At 48.9% G+C, this 19,772-nt stretch overlaps 1 protein-coding gene across 1 annotated transcript in view; it reads left to right on the forward strand.

Annotated features, from left to right (window-relative positions):
• The first annotated feature begins 8,783 nt into the window (after window positions 1-8,783).
• Window positions 8,784-19,772, forward strand: part of SCARA5 (scavenger receptor class A member 5) — a 323,038-nt gene continuing 312,049 nt past the window's right edge. The window contains exon 1 of the mRNA XM_077291789.1: window positions 8,784-8,950. The gene's annotated coding sequence lies outside the window, so the exon portion shown is untranslated. The remainder of the gene's footprint in view (window positions 8,951-19,772) is intronic.

Below are 19,772 nucleotides of genomic sequence, written 5' to 3' on the forward strand. Positions count from 1 at the left end.
TGGACAGGCATTAGAGGAGTGACTGGGCACTTGCCCAGAGCTCACTAGCCAGAGAGGGGTGCCCTCCTGTGAGCTTGGCTGGCAGGGGCATAACTATTGTGGTCACAGAGGTCATGAACGAGGCCGGGCCCACTCAGGTGAAGTATTGTTGTTGTTAATCACATGATGAAGACTGATTTTACAATACAATGTGACTGGTAATGGACAGCAGTCATTACATCTGATATTACAGTGTTGTCCAGTAAGATAAGAGCTTTTACCTTAGAAAGCAATTGTAACTTGATCTAATCACTTCACTGGTTTTGTGTTGTGTTGGCCCAATGTCCCTGGGTCTGGCCCATTGCATTGTATCTTAATTAAGCAGATGTCTATTTTCAGCAAGTCAGGAAGAATAAACTGTTTTCTATATGTTGACTTTTGAATGTATGTGATTCTTTCTGGTTGGTCAAGAAAACAGACTTTTGTTCATGTATGCCTGTAATATTTGTCAATTTGTTGTTACATATAGTGCTGTTATCCTTGATGACTAGTGATACAGGGTCATGGAATAAGGATATTTGCTGATATGTTGATTATACATTGTCCAGGCCAGCCAGTTTGTTGACTTGCAAAATGGAGGAAAAACTATGCAAATAGATAACATAATCAAACAATGCGAGTTGGTCTTATCACCATCCTTACCCTTTACATGTGATTACTGGATGAAGAACAGTTGTTAGCTATAAAAAGAGGTTATATACCTCTGTAACATGAGACAGAGATTCAGCCAAGACATCTAAATATCCAAAGAACCAGAGACTCTCTACAGGACAGCAGACAAGACATCATGGCTCATTCATAAGAGACACAGATTTGTAATTCTATAGGATACCAGCTTAGGGAACCACTTCCCCAGTTGGAAGAAAACACATCTGCTCTATTAACCATAGCTGAACCATGGATGCGTTTGTGGTAGTCAGGATTTTTGATCCACCGGTCACCTGAGCCTCATCGATACATTTGGAGAAAGCCAGGATTGGGACCCACCGGTTACCTGGCTTCATGGAGATGTTTGGAGAAGCCAGATTGTGACCCTCCAGTCAACTGGCCTTGTGCCTCAATGTACTGCCATCTTCCTAAGTTTATCGATACCTCCTCTCCTCTGTGCATGTGACAGGTGGGGTAGTCAGCCCTGGAAGCTCTGAAGTCACAGCTGCTCTTATCCTGGCGAGTCAGCAGAAGGATGAGACTCTGCAACAGACACTGCTAAAGAGACAGCTTCCTCTTTAAATAAAACCTATCTATTCTGGACCTCTATGATAGGTGAACCCCTCATGGCCTGGTGTGTGCTGAATGTGGACATCCACCAGGCGAGCCTCACTAGCTATACTATTGAGGGTGACGTTATCATAAGTCAGCTTGTCTCTGGAACCTCCTCTATCTTGGGGCCTCATGACAGCATTGAAGTCCCCTCCAAAGACAACCTGCCGACTTGTAAAAAGGTAGGGCTTGATCCTCATAAAGAGACACTTCCGGTCCCACTTAGATTGGGGACCATAGATGTTAATGAGCTGGAACTCTTGTCCCTTCATGAGGACCTCCCCATTTCTAACTCAATAACCGTTCGATATTCTACCAGTGTGATAAAAAGGACCGCCACTCCACTATACGGCTCGGCACCAAGCAGTTTCGGACTGGCCCACAGGAGAACAGAAGAATCGCCCGATGGGCCCCAGTGCAGGACTGGACCCTTATTAATATTAGCATTAGTTTGCACACTACACTAATTCAATGTAAAGACAGAAGCAACATCTCATCAATCATTAAACAAACCACCCAGTTTATTACTCTATAGAGAGACAATTGTGCCCGAGGGCAATTTAACACTTGAATATAGCTGAACAGTTGGCCCCAGAGTCAATGTTACAGGAGGGCCATTGGCACCCCTGTCCAATGCTGACTGCAAGGGATCAATAGTCGGACCCAAGTCTCTACTCACTTTCTGCAAAATGTACTGCAAATGAATTTGTCAACCTGGTCTCCTGCAAAATTCAGGTGTCGGCTTCAACTCGAGTGAGAAAATCGAAAGCCACGTTTGACATAATGAAGGTCACATTAATGGTCGCCAATGTCAATAGAGTGAATACTGCCATCTAGGGTGATTATATTAAGTAGCCTTCTTTTTCTGATCAACTTGGTTAATGGGGTCTGCATTCGGGGGTAACTGTTCAGCTACCCCAGAGTGCAAAGGGTGAGGGACATAGACCTGTCTCACCTCCCCCGTTATTTTCTTCAGCTCCCTCTTTTTCCTCCCTCCAGGAACATCCTCAGATAAGTCATCTCCAAAACCGAAGTCCCCCAGCTTCATCAGAGACTCAAGTTGGTGGATTTAAGCCAGAAATTCCCCATCAGGACTATCGTTTTCCTCAGCATCATGTACACTGGAAGCAGATGGCAGCAAAACCTGATATGGATGGAGACTCCCAGATGTTGATTTCTCTGCTTGATTTCTACCCTCTTCTTTCTCCACAACCCTTGGTTCATGCGCCATCTCAGAAAACTTCATGTCATTGACCAGTTTTTCTTTGAAGGGCCCACTGCACCCTCAAATAGGCTGGCCCTCCACTCCTCCAGAGTCCGGATCTCATTCCTCAGTCTCTGTATCTAGACTCTGAGCTCCGGCTTCTTGGTGGCTGACTCCATCTGTATCAGTGCACCAAGCAGATCCTCCCAAAGCCACTGCAAGATCATTCCGCCATATTCAGTCACTCAATTTTCCCATGACCCTGCAGCCAAACATGATGATTAGCTCCCTGGGGCCCCGCGCACCACAGGGTTTACCTACATGACATTTTCAATTCCAAGCTTCGGGACCTCCATCACTAATTTTAGCCTCTTTCTTCAAGGCCTTTCGGCTTTCACGGCTCTCTGCTCTGCCTTCACTGCGACTCCCGCAAGATCTTCGTACCCCTGGGCCAGATGGTGCAGTCATGGATGTCTGCTGGCTTTCCCTGCTCTCCACCAGCCTAGACTACTGAGCACAACCCTGGGACCCCATCTAGGTGGAAGACCAAGACCCACTTCCCTCCCTCAGCAATAGCGAAGGCAGACACTTTCTCCAGAGCATCACAGCTATGATAGAAAGGTGTCAGGACACACAGAGCATCACAGCTATGATAGAAAGGAGTCAGGGTACGCAGAGCATCACAGCTATGATAGAAAAGTGTCAGGACACAGAGCATCACAGCTATGATAGAAAGGTGTCAGGACACACAGAGCATCACAGCTATGATAGAAAGGAGTCAGGGTACGCAGAGCATCACAGCTATGATAGAAAGGTGTCAGGACACGCAGAGCATCGCAGCTATGATAGAAAGGGGTCAGAGCATGCACAGCATCACAGCGATGGTAATAATAATAAGGTTTATTTTTATATAGCGCTACCATATTCCGCAGTGCTTTACAATTTGCACACATTATCATTGCTGTCCCCCGATGGGGCTCACAATCTAAATTCCTTATCAGTATGTCTTTGGAATGTGGGAGGAAACCGGAGAACCCAGAAGAAACCCGCGCAAACACGGGGAGAACATACAAACTCCTTGCAGATGTTGTCCTTGGTGGGATTTGAACCCAGGACTCCAGCGCTGCAAGGCTATCCACTGAGCCACCGTGCTGCCCATGCAAGAAAGGAGTCAGGACACGCAGAGCATCGCAGCTATGATAGAAAGGTGTCAGATCATGCAGAGCATCACAGCTATGGTAGAAAGGGGTCAGATCATGCAGAGCATTGCAGCTAAGATAGAAAGGTGTCAGGACACGCAGAACATCACAGCTATGATAGAAAGGTATCAGATCATGCAGAGCATCACAGCTATGGTAGTAAGGAGTCAGGACATTCAGAGCATCGCAGCTATGATAGAAAGGAGTCAGGATACGCAGAGCATCACAGCTATGATAGAAAGGGGTCAGGACATGCAGAGCATCACAGCTATGATAGAAAGGAGTCAGGACACAGAGCATCACAGCTATGATAGAAAGGTGTCAGGACACAGAGCATCACAGCTATGATAGAAAGGGGTCAGGACATGCAGAGCATCACAGCTATGATAGAAAGGGGTCCGGACACACAGAGCATCACAGCTATGATAGAAAGGGGTCAGGACATGCAGAGCATCACAGCTATGATAGAAAGGGGTCAGGACATGCAGAGCATCACAGCTATGATAGAAAGGAGTCAGGACACAGAGCATCACAGCTATGATAGAAAGGTGTCAGGACACAGAGCATCACAGCTATGATAGAAAGGGGTCAGGACATGCAGAGCATCACAGCTATGATAGAAAGATGTCAGGACACAGAGCATCACAGCTATGATAGAAGGGTCAGGACATGCAGAGCATCACAGCTATGATAGAAAGTAGTCAGGACACGCAGAGCATCGCAGCTATGACAGAAAGATGTCAGGACACAGAGCATTGCAGCTATGATAGAAAGGGGTCAGGACACACCGAGCATTACATCTTGCCAAGTATAGCCTTTACCAGTGCTTCTTTCAGCAGACTAATGGTAGGTCTGGAGTCCATGGCCCACATCGAGAAGGTGACAGGACGTACAGAAACTTCTGGTAATGTCTCAGAGGCAAATAACACTGGGTCCTTCAGTGATCTGATGGAGACCAAGAAATGAAGCCGTGAGCTTACTTTCTCTTTAGACTTGACTTTACTTCAAACTTTCCTTGCTGTGATAGAAAAGTTCCACTAGAGGGCAGTGTCCTCCTGGGCAGATGGGACAGTTCTCCATGAACTTTGCTCTGAAGTTGAACATATGATTTCTGGATCTGCACATTTTAAGGACTCATCAATACAAGCTTTTTCTTTTTTTTTCTTTTTTGTTTAAGGGGGAGGTTTCATTGTGCGATCTGTCAAATAAGAAATAATCCCCCTTTTTTTCACCCTTCTGCAAAACAAGGTGACCGCAAAACTCAACTTCTTACAAATTCCAGCAGTCAGAAAGTTTGTGGGAAGAGTTACAGAGGAGACTACAGTAAAGGCATCAGCAGAGGATCACCGGCCCCCCGGACTGCAGCCTGGGACCCCATAGAAGACAGGGAGCAGGGACCTGGAGCACATCTGGCCGTGCAGGTGAGCGGTGCATGCGGTGGGCCTGTGCGTGGATGATGGGGATCTATGGCTGCTGGAATGCGAGCTGTCATCATGTGCAGCAGGTGCCGGCTCCAGAGCTGCGCTCCATACAGCTGACCTCGCCTCCATCACCCAGAACATTATAAGGCTCCTCCAGATTTATAGCAATCTTAATCATCCAAACAGGAAATATTCTGTAACTTTCTACCAGATATTAGACTTTCATTTTTCTTAATCCTTTTCAATACTTCTGCTGCTGTCAGTGAATAAAAACATTGTGATTTACGTACAAAACCTGGATGTAGCTAATATTCCTCGCAGCTGGGGGTTTGTTACAATGTATCAGTCCAGAAAGCAGATAATTATAAGACAGATGTGAGAGAATAATGACACTGACACTGGGGGTACAGGATAATGACACTGACACTGGGGGTACAGGATAATGACACTGACACTCGGGGTACAGGATAATGACACTGGGGGTACAGGATAATGACTGACACTCGGGGTACAGGATAATGACGCTGACACTGGGGGTACAGGATAATGACACTAACACTCGGGGTACAGGATAATGACACTGACACTGGGGGTACAGGATAATGACACTGACACTGGGGGTACGGGATAATGACACTGACACTGGGGGTACGGGATAATGACACTGACACTGGGGGTACAGGATAATGACACTGACACTGGGGGTACAGGATAATGACACTGACACTGGGGGTACAGGATAATGACACTGACACTGGGGGTACAGGATAACGACACTGACACTGGGGGTACAGGATAATGACACTGACACTGGGGGTACAGGATAACGACACTGACACTGGGGGTACAGGATAATGACACTGACACTCGGGGTACAGGATAATGACACTGACACTGGGGGTACAGGATAATGACACTGACACTGGGGGTACAGGATAATGACACTGACACTGGGGGTACAGGATAATGACACTGACACTGGGGTACAGGATAATGACACTGACACTTGGGGTACAGGATAATGACACTGACACTGGGGGTACAGGATAATGACACTGACACTGGGGTACAGGATAATGACACTGACACTGGGGGTACAGGATAATGACACTGACACTGGGGTACAGGATAATGACACTGACAATTGGGGTACAGGATAATGACACTGACACTGGGGGTACAGGATAATGACACTGACACTTGGGGTACAGGATAATGACACTGACACTTGGGGTACAGGATAATGACACTGACACTGGGGGTACAGGATAATGACACTGACACTGGGGGTACAGGATGATGACACTGACACTGGGGGTACAGGATAATGACACTGACACTGGGGGTACGGGATAATGACACTGACACTGGGGGTACAGGATAATGACGCTGACACTGGGGGTACAGGATAATGACACTGACACTGGGGGTACAGGATAATGACACTGACACTGGGGGTACAGGATAATGACACTGACACTGGGGGTACAGGATAATGACACTGACACTGGGGGTACAGGATAATGACACTGACACTGGGGTACAGGATAATGACACTGACACTTGGGGTACAGGATAATGACACTGACACTGGGGGTACAGGATAATGACACTGACACTGGGGTACAGGATAATGACACTGACACTGGGGGTACAGGATAATGACACTGACACTGGGGTACAGGATAATGACACTGACAATTGGGGTACAGGATAATGACACTGACACTGGGGGTACAGGATAATGACACTGACACTTGGGGTACAGGATAATGACACTGACACTTGGGGTACAGGATAATGACACTGACACTGGGGGTACAGGATAATGACACTGACACTGGGGGTACGGGATAATGACACTGACACTGGGGGTACAGGATAATGACACTGACACTGGGGGTACAGGATAATGACACTGACACTGGGGGTACAGGATAATGACACTGACACTGGGGGTACAGGATAATGACACTGACACTGGGGGTACAGGATAATGACACTGACACTGGGGGTACAGGATAACGACACTGACACTGGGGGTACAGGATAACGACACTGACACTGGGGGTACAGGATAATGACGCTGACACTCGGGGTACAGGATAATGACACTGACACTCGGGGTACAGGATAATGACACAGACACTCGGGGTACAGGATAATGACACTCGGGGTACAGGATAATGACACTGACACTGGGGGTGCAGGATAATGACACTGACACTGGGGGTACAGGATAATGACACTGACACTTGGGGTACAGGATAATGACACTGACACTGGGGGTGCAGGATAATGACACTGACACTGGGGGTACAGGATAATGTCACTGACACTCGGGGTACAGGATAGTGACACTGACACTGGGGGTACAGGATAATGACACTGACACTGGGGGTACAGGATAATGACACTGACACTGGGGGTCCAGGATAATGACACTGGGGGTACAGGATAATGACACTGACACTGGGGGTACAGGATAATGACACTGGGGGTACAGGATAATGACACTAACACTCGGGGTACAGGATAATGACACTGACACTGGGGGTACAGGATAATGACACTGACACTGGGGGTACAGGATAATGACACTGACACTCGGGGTACAGGATAATGACACTGACACTGGGGTACAGGATAATGACACTGACACTCGGGGTACAGGATAATGACGCTGACACTGGGGTACAGGATAATGACACTGACACTCGGGGTACAGGATAATGACACTGACACTGGGGGTACAGGATAATGACACTGACACTCGGGGTACAGGATAATGACACTGACACTGGGGGTACAGGATAATGACTAGCTATGATAAAAGGTGTCGGGCCATGCAGAACATTGCAGCTTGATAGAAAAGTGTCGGGACACGCAGAGCATTGCACTATGATAGAAGGGTCAGGACATGCAGAGCATCACCGCTATGATAGAAAGGTGTCAGGACACAAAAAGCATCGCAGCTATGATAGAAAAGTGTCAGGACAAGCAGAGCATCGCAGCTATGATAGAAAGTAGTCAGGACACACAGAGCATCACAGCTATGATAGAAAGGGGTCAGGACACGCAGAGCATCACAGCTATGATAGAAAGGGGTCAGGACACACAGAGCATCGCAGCTATGATAGAAAGGGGTCAGAGCATGCACAGCATCACAGCTATGATAGAAAGGGGTCAGGACACACAGAGCATTACATCTTGCCAAGTATAGCCTTTACCAGTACTTCTTTCAGCAGACTAATGGTAGGTCTGGAATCTATGGCCCACATCGAGAAGGTGACAGGACGTACAGAAACTTCTGGTAATGTCTCAGAGGCAAATAACACTGGGTCTTTCAGTGATCTGATGGAGACCAAGAAATGAAGCCGTGAGCTTACTTTCTCTTTAGTCCTGACTTTACTTCAAACTTTCCTTGCTGTGATAGAAAAGTTCCACTAGAGGGCAGTGTCCTCCTGGGCAGATGGGACAGTTCTCCATGAACTTTGCTCTGAAGTTGAACATATGATTTCTGGATCTGCACATTTTAAGGACTCATCAATACAAGCTTTTTCTTTTTTCTTTTTTGTTTAAGGGGGAGGTTTCATTGTGCGATCTGTCAAATAAGAAATAATCCCCCTTTTTTTCACCCTTCTGCAAAACAAGGTGACCGCAAAACTCAACTTCTTACAAATTCCAGCAGTCAGAAAGTTTGTGGGAAGAGTTGCAGAGGAGACTACAGTAAAGGCATCAGCAGAGGATCACCGGCCCCCCGGACTGCAGCCTGGGACCCCATAGAAGACAGGGAGCAGGGACCTGGAGCACATCTGGCCGTGCAGGTGAGCGGTGCATGCGGTGGGCCTGGGCGTGGATGATGGGGATCTATGGCTGCTGGAATGCGAGCTGTCATCATGTGCAGCAGGTGCCGGCTCCAGAGCTGCGCTCCATACAGCTGACCTCGCCTCCATCACCCAGAACATTATAAGCCTCCTCCAGATTTATAGCAATCTTAATCATCCAAACAGGAAATATTCTGTAACTTTCTACCAGATATTAGACTTTCATTTTTCTTAATCCTTTTCAATACTTCTGCTGCTGTCAGTGAATAAAAACATTGTGATTTACGTACAAAACCTGGATGTAGCTAATATTCCTCGCAGCTGGGGGTTTGTTACAATGTATCAGTCCAGAAAGCAGATAATTATAAGACAGATGTGAGAGAATAATGACACTGACACTTGGGGTACAGGATAATGACACTGACACTGGGGGTACAGGATAATGACACTGACACTGGGGGTACAGGATAATGACACTGACACTGGGGTACAGGATAATGACACTGACACTGGGGGTACAGGATAATGACACTGACACTGGGGGTACAGGATAATGACACTGACACTGGGGGTACAGGATAATGACACTGACACTGGGGGTACAGGATAACGACACTGACACTGGGGGTACAGGATAATGACACTGACACTGGGGGTACAGGATAATGACACTGACACTGGGGGTACAGGATAATGACACTGACACTGGGGTACAGGATAATGACACTGACACTGGGGTACAGGATAATGACACTGACACTGGGGGTACAGGATAATGACACTGACACTGGGGGTACAGGATAATGACACTGACACTGGGGTACAGGATAATGACACTGACACTGGGGGTACAGGATAATGACACTGACACTGGGGGTACAGGATAATGACACTGACACTTGGGGTACAGGATAATGACACTGACACTTGGGGTACAGGATAATGACGCTGACACTGGGGGTACAGGATAATGACGCTGACACTGGGGGTACAGGATAATGACACTGACACTGGGGGTACAGGACACTGACACTGGGGTACAGGATAATGACACTGACACTGGGGTACAGGATAATGACACTGACACTGGGGGTACAGGATAATGACACTGACACTGGGGGTACAGGATAATGACACTGACACTGGGGGTACAGGATAATGACGCTGACACTCGGGGTACAGGATAATGACACTGACACTCGGGGTACAGGATAATGACACTGACACTCGGGGTACAGGATAATGACACTGACACTGGGGGTACAGGATAATGACACTGACACTCGGGGTACAGGATAATGACACTGACACTCGGGGTACAGGATAATGACACTGACACTGGGGTACAGGATAATGGCACTGACACTCGGGGTACAGGATAATGACACTGACACTGGGGGTACAGGATAATGACACTGACACTGGGGTACAGGATAATGACACTGACACTGGGGGTACAGGATAATGACACTGACACTGGGGGTACAGGATAATGACACTGACACTTGGGGTACAGGATAATGACACTGACACTTGGGGTACAGGATAATGACACTGACACTGGGGGTACAGGATAATGACACTGACACTGGGGGTACGGGATAATGACACTGACACTGGGGGTACAGGATAATGACACTGACACTGGGGGTACAGGATAATGACACTGACACTGGGGGTACAGGATAATGACACTGACACTGGGGGTACAGGATAATGACACTGACACTGGGGGTACAGGATAATGACACTGACACTGGGGGTACAGGATAACGACACTGACACTGGGGGTACAGGATAACGACACTGACACTGGGGGTACAGGATAATGACGCTGACACTCGGGGTACAGGATAATGACACTGACACTCGGGGTACAGGATAATGACACAGACACTCGGGGTACAGGATAATGACACTGACACTGGGGGTACAGGATAATGACACTGACACTTGGGGTGCAGGATAATGACACTGACACTGGGGGTGCAGGATAATGACACTGACACTGGGGGTACAGGATAATGTCACTGACACTCGGGGTACAGGATAGTGACACTGACACTGGGGGTACAGGATAATGACACTGACACTGGGGGTACAGGATAATGACACTGACACTGGGGGTCCAGGATAATGACACTGGGGGTACAGGATAATGACACTGACACTGGGGGTACAGGATAATGACACTGGGGGTACAGGATAATGACACTAACACTCGGGGTACAGGATAATGACACTGACACTGGGGGTACAGGATAATGACACTGACACTGGGGGTACAGGATAATGACACTGGGGGTACAGGATAATGACACTAACACTCGGGGTACAGGATAATGACACTGACACTGGGGGTACAGGATAATGACACTGACACTGGGGGTACAGGATAATGACACTGACACTCGGGGTACAGGATAATGACACTGACACTGGGGTACAGGATAATGACACTGACACTCGGGGTACAGGATAATGACGCTGACACTGGGGTACAGGATAATGACACTGACACTGGGGGTACAGGATAATGACACTGACACTCGGGGTACAGGATAATGACACTGACACTGGGGGTACAGGATAATGACACTGACACTGGGGGTACAGGGTGATGACACTGACACTGGGGGTACAGGATAATGACACTGACACTCGGGGTACAGGATAATGTCACTGATACTGGGGGTACAGAGTGATGACACTGACACTGGGGGTACAGGATAATGACACTGACACTGGGGGTACAGGATAATGACACTGACACTGGGGGTACAGGATAATGACACTGACACTGGGGGTACAGGATAATGACACTGACACTGGGGGTACAGGATAATGACACTGACACTGGGGTACAGGATAATGACGCTGACACTCGGGGTACAGGATAATGACACTGACACTGGGGGTACAGGATAATGACACTGACACTGGGGGTACAGGGTAATGACACTGACACTCGGGGTACAGGATAATGACGCTGACACTCGGGGTACAGGATAATGACGCTGACACTCGGGGTACAGGATAATGACACTGACACTGGGGGTACAGGATAATGACACTGACACTGGGGGTACAGGATAATGACACTGACACTCGGGGTACAGGATAATGACACTGACACTGGGGGTACAGGATAATGACACTGGGGGTACAGGATAATGACACTGACACTGGGGGTACAGGATAATGACGCTGACACTCGGGGTACAGGATAATGACGCTGACACTCGGGGTACAGGATAATGACACTGACACTCGGGGTACAGGATAATGACACTGACACTGGGGGTACAGGATAATGACACTGGGGGTACAGGATAATGACGCTGACACTCGGGGTACAGGATAATGACGCTGACACTCGGGGTACAGGATAATGACACTGACACTGGGGGTACAGGATAATGACACTGGGGTACAGGATAATGACACTGACACTGGGGGTACAGGATAATGACGCTGACACTCGGGGTACAGGATAATGACGCTGACACTCGGGGTACAGGATAATGACACTGACACTCGGGGTACAGGATAATGACACTGACACTGGGGGTACAGGATAATGACACTGGGGGTACAGGATAATGACACTGACACTGGGGGTACAGGATAATGACGCTGACACTCGGGGTACAGGATAATGACGCTGACACTCGGGGTACAGGATAATGACACTGACACTGGGGGTACAGGATAATGACACTGACACTGGGGGTACAGGATAATGACACTGACACTCGGGGTACAGGATAATGACACTGACACTCGGGGTACAGGATAATGACACTGACACTGGGGGTACAGGATAATGACACTGGGGGTACAGGATAATGACACTGACACTGGGGGTACAGGATAATGACACTGACACTGGGGGTACAGGATAATGACACTGACACTGGGGGTACAGGATAATGACACTGACACTCGGGGTACAGGATAATGACATTGACACTGGGGGTACAGGATAATGACACTGACACTGGGGGTACAGGATAATGACACTCGGGGTACAAGATAATGACACTGACACTGGGGGTACAGGATAATGACGCTGACACTGGGGGTACAGGATAATGACACTGACACTGGGGGTACAGGATAATGACACTGACACTCGGGGTACAGGATAATGACACTGACACTCGGGGTACAGGATAATGACACTGACACTGGGGGTACAGGATAATGACACTGACACTGGGGGTACAGGATAATGACACTGACACTCGGGGTACAGGATAATGACACTGACACTGGGGGTACAGGATAATGACACTGACACTGGGGGTACAGGGTGATGACACTGACACTGGGGGTACAGGATAATGACACTGACACTGGGGGTACAGGATAATGACACTGACACTGGGGGTACAGGATAATGACACTGGGGGTACAGGATAATGACACTGACACTCGGGGTACAGGATAATGACACTGACACTCGGGTACAGGATAATGACACTGACGCTCGGGGTACAGGATAATGACCCTGACACTGGGGGTACAGGATAATGACACTGACACTGGGGGTACAGGGTGATGACACTGACACTGGGGGTACAGGATAATGACACTGACACTGGGGGTACAGGATAATGACACTGACACTGGGGGTACAGGATAATGACACTGACACTGGGGTACAGGATAATGACGCTGACACTGGGGTACAGGATAATGACGCTGACACTCGGGGTACAGGATAATGACACTGACACTCGGGGTACAGGATAATGACACTGACACTCGGGGTACAGGATAATGACACAGACACTCGGGGTACAGGATAATGACACTGACACTGGGGGTACAGGATAATGACACTGATACTGGGGGTACAGGATAATGACACTCGGGGTACAGGATAATGACACTGACACTGGGGGTACAGGATAATGACACTGACACTGGGGGTACAGGATAATGACACTGACACTCGGGGTACAGGATAATGACACTGACACTGGGGGTACAGGATAATGACACTGACACTGGGGTACAGGATAATGACACTGACACTGGGGGTACAGGATAATGACACTGACACTTGGGGTACAGGATAATGACACTGACACTGGGGGTACAGGATAATGACACTGACACTGGGGTACAGGATAATGACACTGACACTGGGGGTACAGGATAATGACACTGACACTGGGGTACAGGATAATGACGCTGACACTCGGGGTACAGGATAATGACACTGACACTGGGGGTACAGGATAATGACGCTGACACTCGGGGTACAGGATAATGACGCTGACACTCGGGGTACAGGATAATGACGCTGACACTCGGGGTACAGGATAATGACACTGACACTGGGGGTACAGGATAATGACACTGACACTGGGGGTACAGGATAATGACACTGACACTGGGGGTACAGGATAATGACACTGACACTCGGGGTACAGGATAATGACACTGACACTCGGGGTACAGGATAATGACACTGACACTGGGGGTACAGGATAATGACACTGGGGGTACAGGATAATGACACTGACACTGGGGGTACAGGATAATGACACTGACACTGGGGGTACAGGATAATGACACTGACACTGGGGGTACAGGATAATGACACTGACACTCGGGGTACAGGATAATGACACTGACACTGGGGGTACAGGATAATGACACTGACACTGGGGGTACAGGATAATGACACTCGGGGTACAAGATAATGACACTGACACTGGGGGTACAGGATAATGACGCTGACACTGGGGGTACAGGATAATGACACTGACACTCGGGGTACAGGATAATGACACTGACACTGGGGGTACAGGATAATGACACTGACACTCGGGGTACAGGATAATGACACTGACACTGGGGGTACAGGATAATGACACTGACACTGGGGGTACAGGATAATGACACTGACACTCGGGGTACAGGATAATGACACTGACACTCGGGGTACAGGATAATGACACTGACACTGGGGGTACAGGATAATGACACTGGGGGTACAGGATAATGACACTGACACTGGGGGTACAGGATAATGACACTGACAGTGGGGGTACAGGATAATGACACTGACACTGGGGGTACAGGATAATGACACTGACACTCGGGGTACAGGATAATGACACTGACACTGGGGGTACAGGATAATGACACTCGGGGTACAAGATAATGACACTGACACTGGGGGTACAGGATAATGACGCTGACACTGGGGGTACAGGATAATGACACTGACACTCGGGGTACAGGATAATGACACTGACACTGGGGGTACAGGATAATGACACTGACACTCGGGGTACAGGATAATGACACTGACACTGGGGGTACAGGATAATGACACTGACACTGGGGATACAGGATAATGACACTGACACTCGGGGTACAGGATAATGACACTGACACTGGGGTACAGGATAATGACACTGACACTGGGGGTACAGGATAATGACTCTGACACTGGGGGTACAGGATAATGGCACTGACACTCGGGGTACAGGATAATGACACTGACACTCGGGGTACAGGATAATGACACTGACACTCGGGTACAGGATAATGACACTGACGCTCGGGTTACAGGATAATGACACTGACACTGGGGGTACAGGATAATGACACTGACACTGGGGGTACAGGGTGATGACACTGACACTGGGGGTACAGGATAATGACACTGACACTGGGGGTACAGGATAATGACACTGACACTCGGGGTACAGGATAATGACACTGACACTCGGGGTACAGGATAATGACACTGACACTCGGGGTACAGGATAATGACACTGACACTCGGGTACAGGATAATGACACTGACGCTCGGGGTACAGGATAATGACCCTGACACTGGGGGTACAGGATAATGACACTGACACTGGGGGTACAGGGTGATGACACTGACACTGGGGGTACAGGATAATGACACTGACACTGGGGGTACAGGATAATGACACTGACACTGGGGGTACAGGATAATGACACTGACACTGGGGTACAGGATAATGACGCTGACACTCGGGGTACAGGATAATGACGCTGACACTCGGGGTACAGGATAATGACACTGACACTCGGGGTACAGGATAATGACACTGACACTCGGGGTACAGGATAATGACACTGACACTCGGGTACAGGATAATGACACTGACGCTCGGGGTACAGGATAATGACACTGACACTTGGGTTACAGGATAATGACACTGACACTGGGGGTACAGGATAATGACACTGACACTGGGGGTACAGGGTGATGACACTGACACTGGGGGTACAGGATAATGACACTGACACTGGGGGTACAGGATAATGACACTGACACTGGGGGTACAGGATAATGACACTGACACTCGGGGTACAGGATAATGACACTGACACTCGGGGTACAGGATAATGACACTGACACTCGGGGTACAGGATAATGACACTGACACTCGGGTACAGGATAATGACACTGACGCTCGGGGTACAGGATAATGACCCTGACACTGGGGGTACAGGATAATGACACTGACACTGGGGGTACAGGGTGATGACACTGACACTGGGGGTACAGGATAATGACACTGACACTGGGGGTACAGGATAATGACACTGACACTGGGGGTACAGGATAATGACACTGACACTGGGGGTACAGGATAATGACACTGACACTGGGGTACAGGATAATGACGCTGACACTCGGGGTACAGGATAATGACGCTGACACTCGGGGTACAGGATAATGACACTGACACTCGGGGTACAGGATAATGACACAGACACTCGGGGTACAGGATAATGACACTGACACTGGGGGTACAGGATAATGACACTGATACTGGGGGTACAGGATAATGACACTCGGGGTACAGGATAATGACACTGACACTGGGGGTACAGGATAATGACACTGACACTGGGGGTACAGGATAATGACACTGACACTGGGGGTACAGGATAATGACACTGACACTGGGGGTACAGGATAATGACACTGACACTTGGGGTACAGGATAATGACACTGACACTCGGGGTACAGGATAATGACACTGACACTCGGGGTACAGGATAATGACACAGACACTCGGGGTACAGGATAATGACACTGACACTGGGGGTACAGGATAATGACACTGATACTGGGGGTACAGGATAATGACACTCGGGGTACAGGATAATGACACTGACACTGGGGGTACAGGATAATGACACTGACACTGGGGGTACAGGATAATGACACTGACACTGGGGGTACAGGTTAATGACACTGACACTGGGGTACAGGATAATGACACTGACACTGGGGGTACAGGATAATGACACTGACACTTGGGGTACAGGATAATGACACTGACACTGGGGGTGCAGGATAATGACACTGACACTGGGGGTACAGGATAATGACACTGACACTGGGGGTACAGGATAATGACACTGACACTGGGGGTGCAGGATAATGACACTGACACTCGGGGTACAGGATAATGACACTGACACTGGGGGTACAGGATAATGACTCTGACACTTGGGGTACAGGATAATGACACTGACACTGGGGGTGCAGGATAATGACACTGACACTGGGGGTACAGGATAATGACACTGACACTCGGGGTACAGGATAATGACACTGACACTCGGGGTACAGGATAATGACACTGACACTGGGGGTACAGGATAATGACACTGACACTGGGGGTGCAGGATAATGACACTGACACTGGGGGTGCAGGATAATGACACTGACACTGGGGGTACAGGATAATGACACTGACACTGGGGGTACAGGATAATGACACTGACACTGGGGGTACAGGATAATGACACTGACACTGGGGGTACAGGATAATGACACTGACACTGGGGGTACAGGATAATGACACTGACACTGGGGGTACAGGATAATGACTCTGACACTTGGGGTACAGGATAATGACACTGACACTGGGGGTGCAGGATAATGACACTGACACTCGGGGTGCAGGATAATGACACTGACACTGGGGGTACAGGATAATGACACTGACACTCGGGGTACAGGATAATGACACTGACACTGGGGGTACAGGATAATGACTCTGACACTTGGGGTACAGGATAATGACACTGACACTGGGGGTGCAGGATAATGACACTGACACTGGGGGTACAGGATAATGACTCTGACACTTGGGGTACAGGATAATGACACTGACACTGGGGGTGCAGGATAATGACACTGACACTCGGGGTACAGGATAATGACACTGACACTGGGGGTACAGGATAATGACACTGACACTGGGGGTACAGGATAATGACTCTGACACTTGGGGTACAGGATAATGACACTGACACTGGGGGTGCAGGATAATGACACTGACACTGGGGGTGCAGGATAATGACACTGACACTGGGGGTACAGGATAATGACACTGACACTGGGGGTACAGGATAATGACACTGACACTGGGGGTACAGGATAATGACACTGACACTGGGGGTACAGGATAATGACACTGACACTGGGGGTACAGGATAATGACACTGACACTGGGGGTACAGGATAATGACTCTGACACTTGGGGTACAGGATAATGACACTGACACTGGGGGTGCAGGATAATGACACTGACACTCGGGGTGCAGGATAATGACACTGACACTGGGGGTACAGGATAATGACACTGACACTCGGGGTACAGGATAATGACACTGACACTGGGGGTACAGGATAATGACTCTGACACTTGGGGTACAGGATAATGACACTGACACTGGGGGTGCAGGATAATGACACTGACACTGGGGGTACAGGATAATGACTCTGACACTTGGGGTACAGGATAATGACACTGACACTGGGGGTGCAGGATAATGACACTGACACTCGGGGTACAGGATAATGACACTGACACTGGGGGTACAGGATAATGACACTGACACTGGGGGTACAGGATAATGACTCTGACACTTGGGGTACAGGATAATGACACTGACACTGGGGGTGCAGGATAATGACACTGACACTGGGGGTGCAGGATAATGACACTGACACTCGGGGTACAGGATAATGACACTGACACTGGGGGTACAGGATAATGACTCTGACACTTGGGGTACAGGATAATGACACTGACACTGGGGGTACAGGATAATGACACTGACACTCGGGGTACAGGATAATGACACTGACACTGGGGGTACAGGATAATGACTCTGACACTTGGGGTACAGGATAATGACACTGACACTGGGGGTGCAGGATAATGACACTGACACTGGGGGTGCAGGATAATGACACTGACACTCGGGGTACAGGATAATGACACTGACACTCGGGGTACAGGATAATGACACTGACACTGGGGGTGCAGGATAATGACACTGACACTGGGGGTGCAGGATAATGACACTGACACTGGGGGTACAGGATAATGACACTGACACTCGGGGTACAGGATAATGACACTGGGGGTACAGGATAATGACACTGACACTGGGGGTACAGGATAATGACACTGACACTCGGGGTACAGGATAATGACACTGACACTGGGGGTACAGGATAATGACACTCGGGGTGCAGGATAATGACACTGACACTGGGGGTACAGGATAATGACACTGACACTGGGGGTACAGGATAATGACGCTGACACTGGGGGTACAGGATAATGACACTGACACTGGGGTACAGGATAATGACACTGACACTGGGGGTACAGGATAATGACACTGACACTGGGGGTACAGGATAATGACACTGACACTGGGGGTACAGGATAATGACACTGACACTGGGGGTACAGGATAATGACGCTGACACTGGGGGTACAGGAT

Source organism: Ranitomeya variabilis, chromosome 2 (assembly GCF_051348905.1).
Source record: "Ranitomeya variabilis isolate aRanVar5 chromosome 2, aRanVar5.hap1, whole genome shotgun sequence".
Lineage (NCBI taxonomy): Eukaryota > Metazoa > Chordata > Amphibia > Anura > Dendrobatidae > Ranitomeya > Ranitomeya variabilis.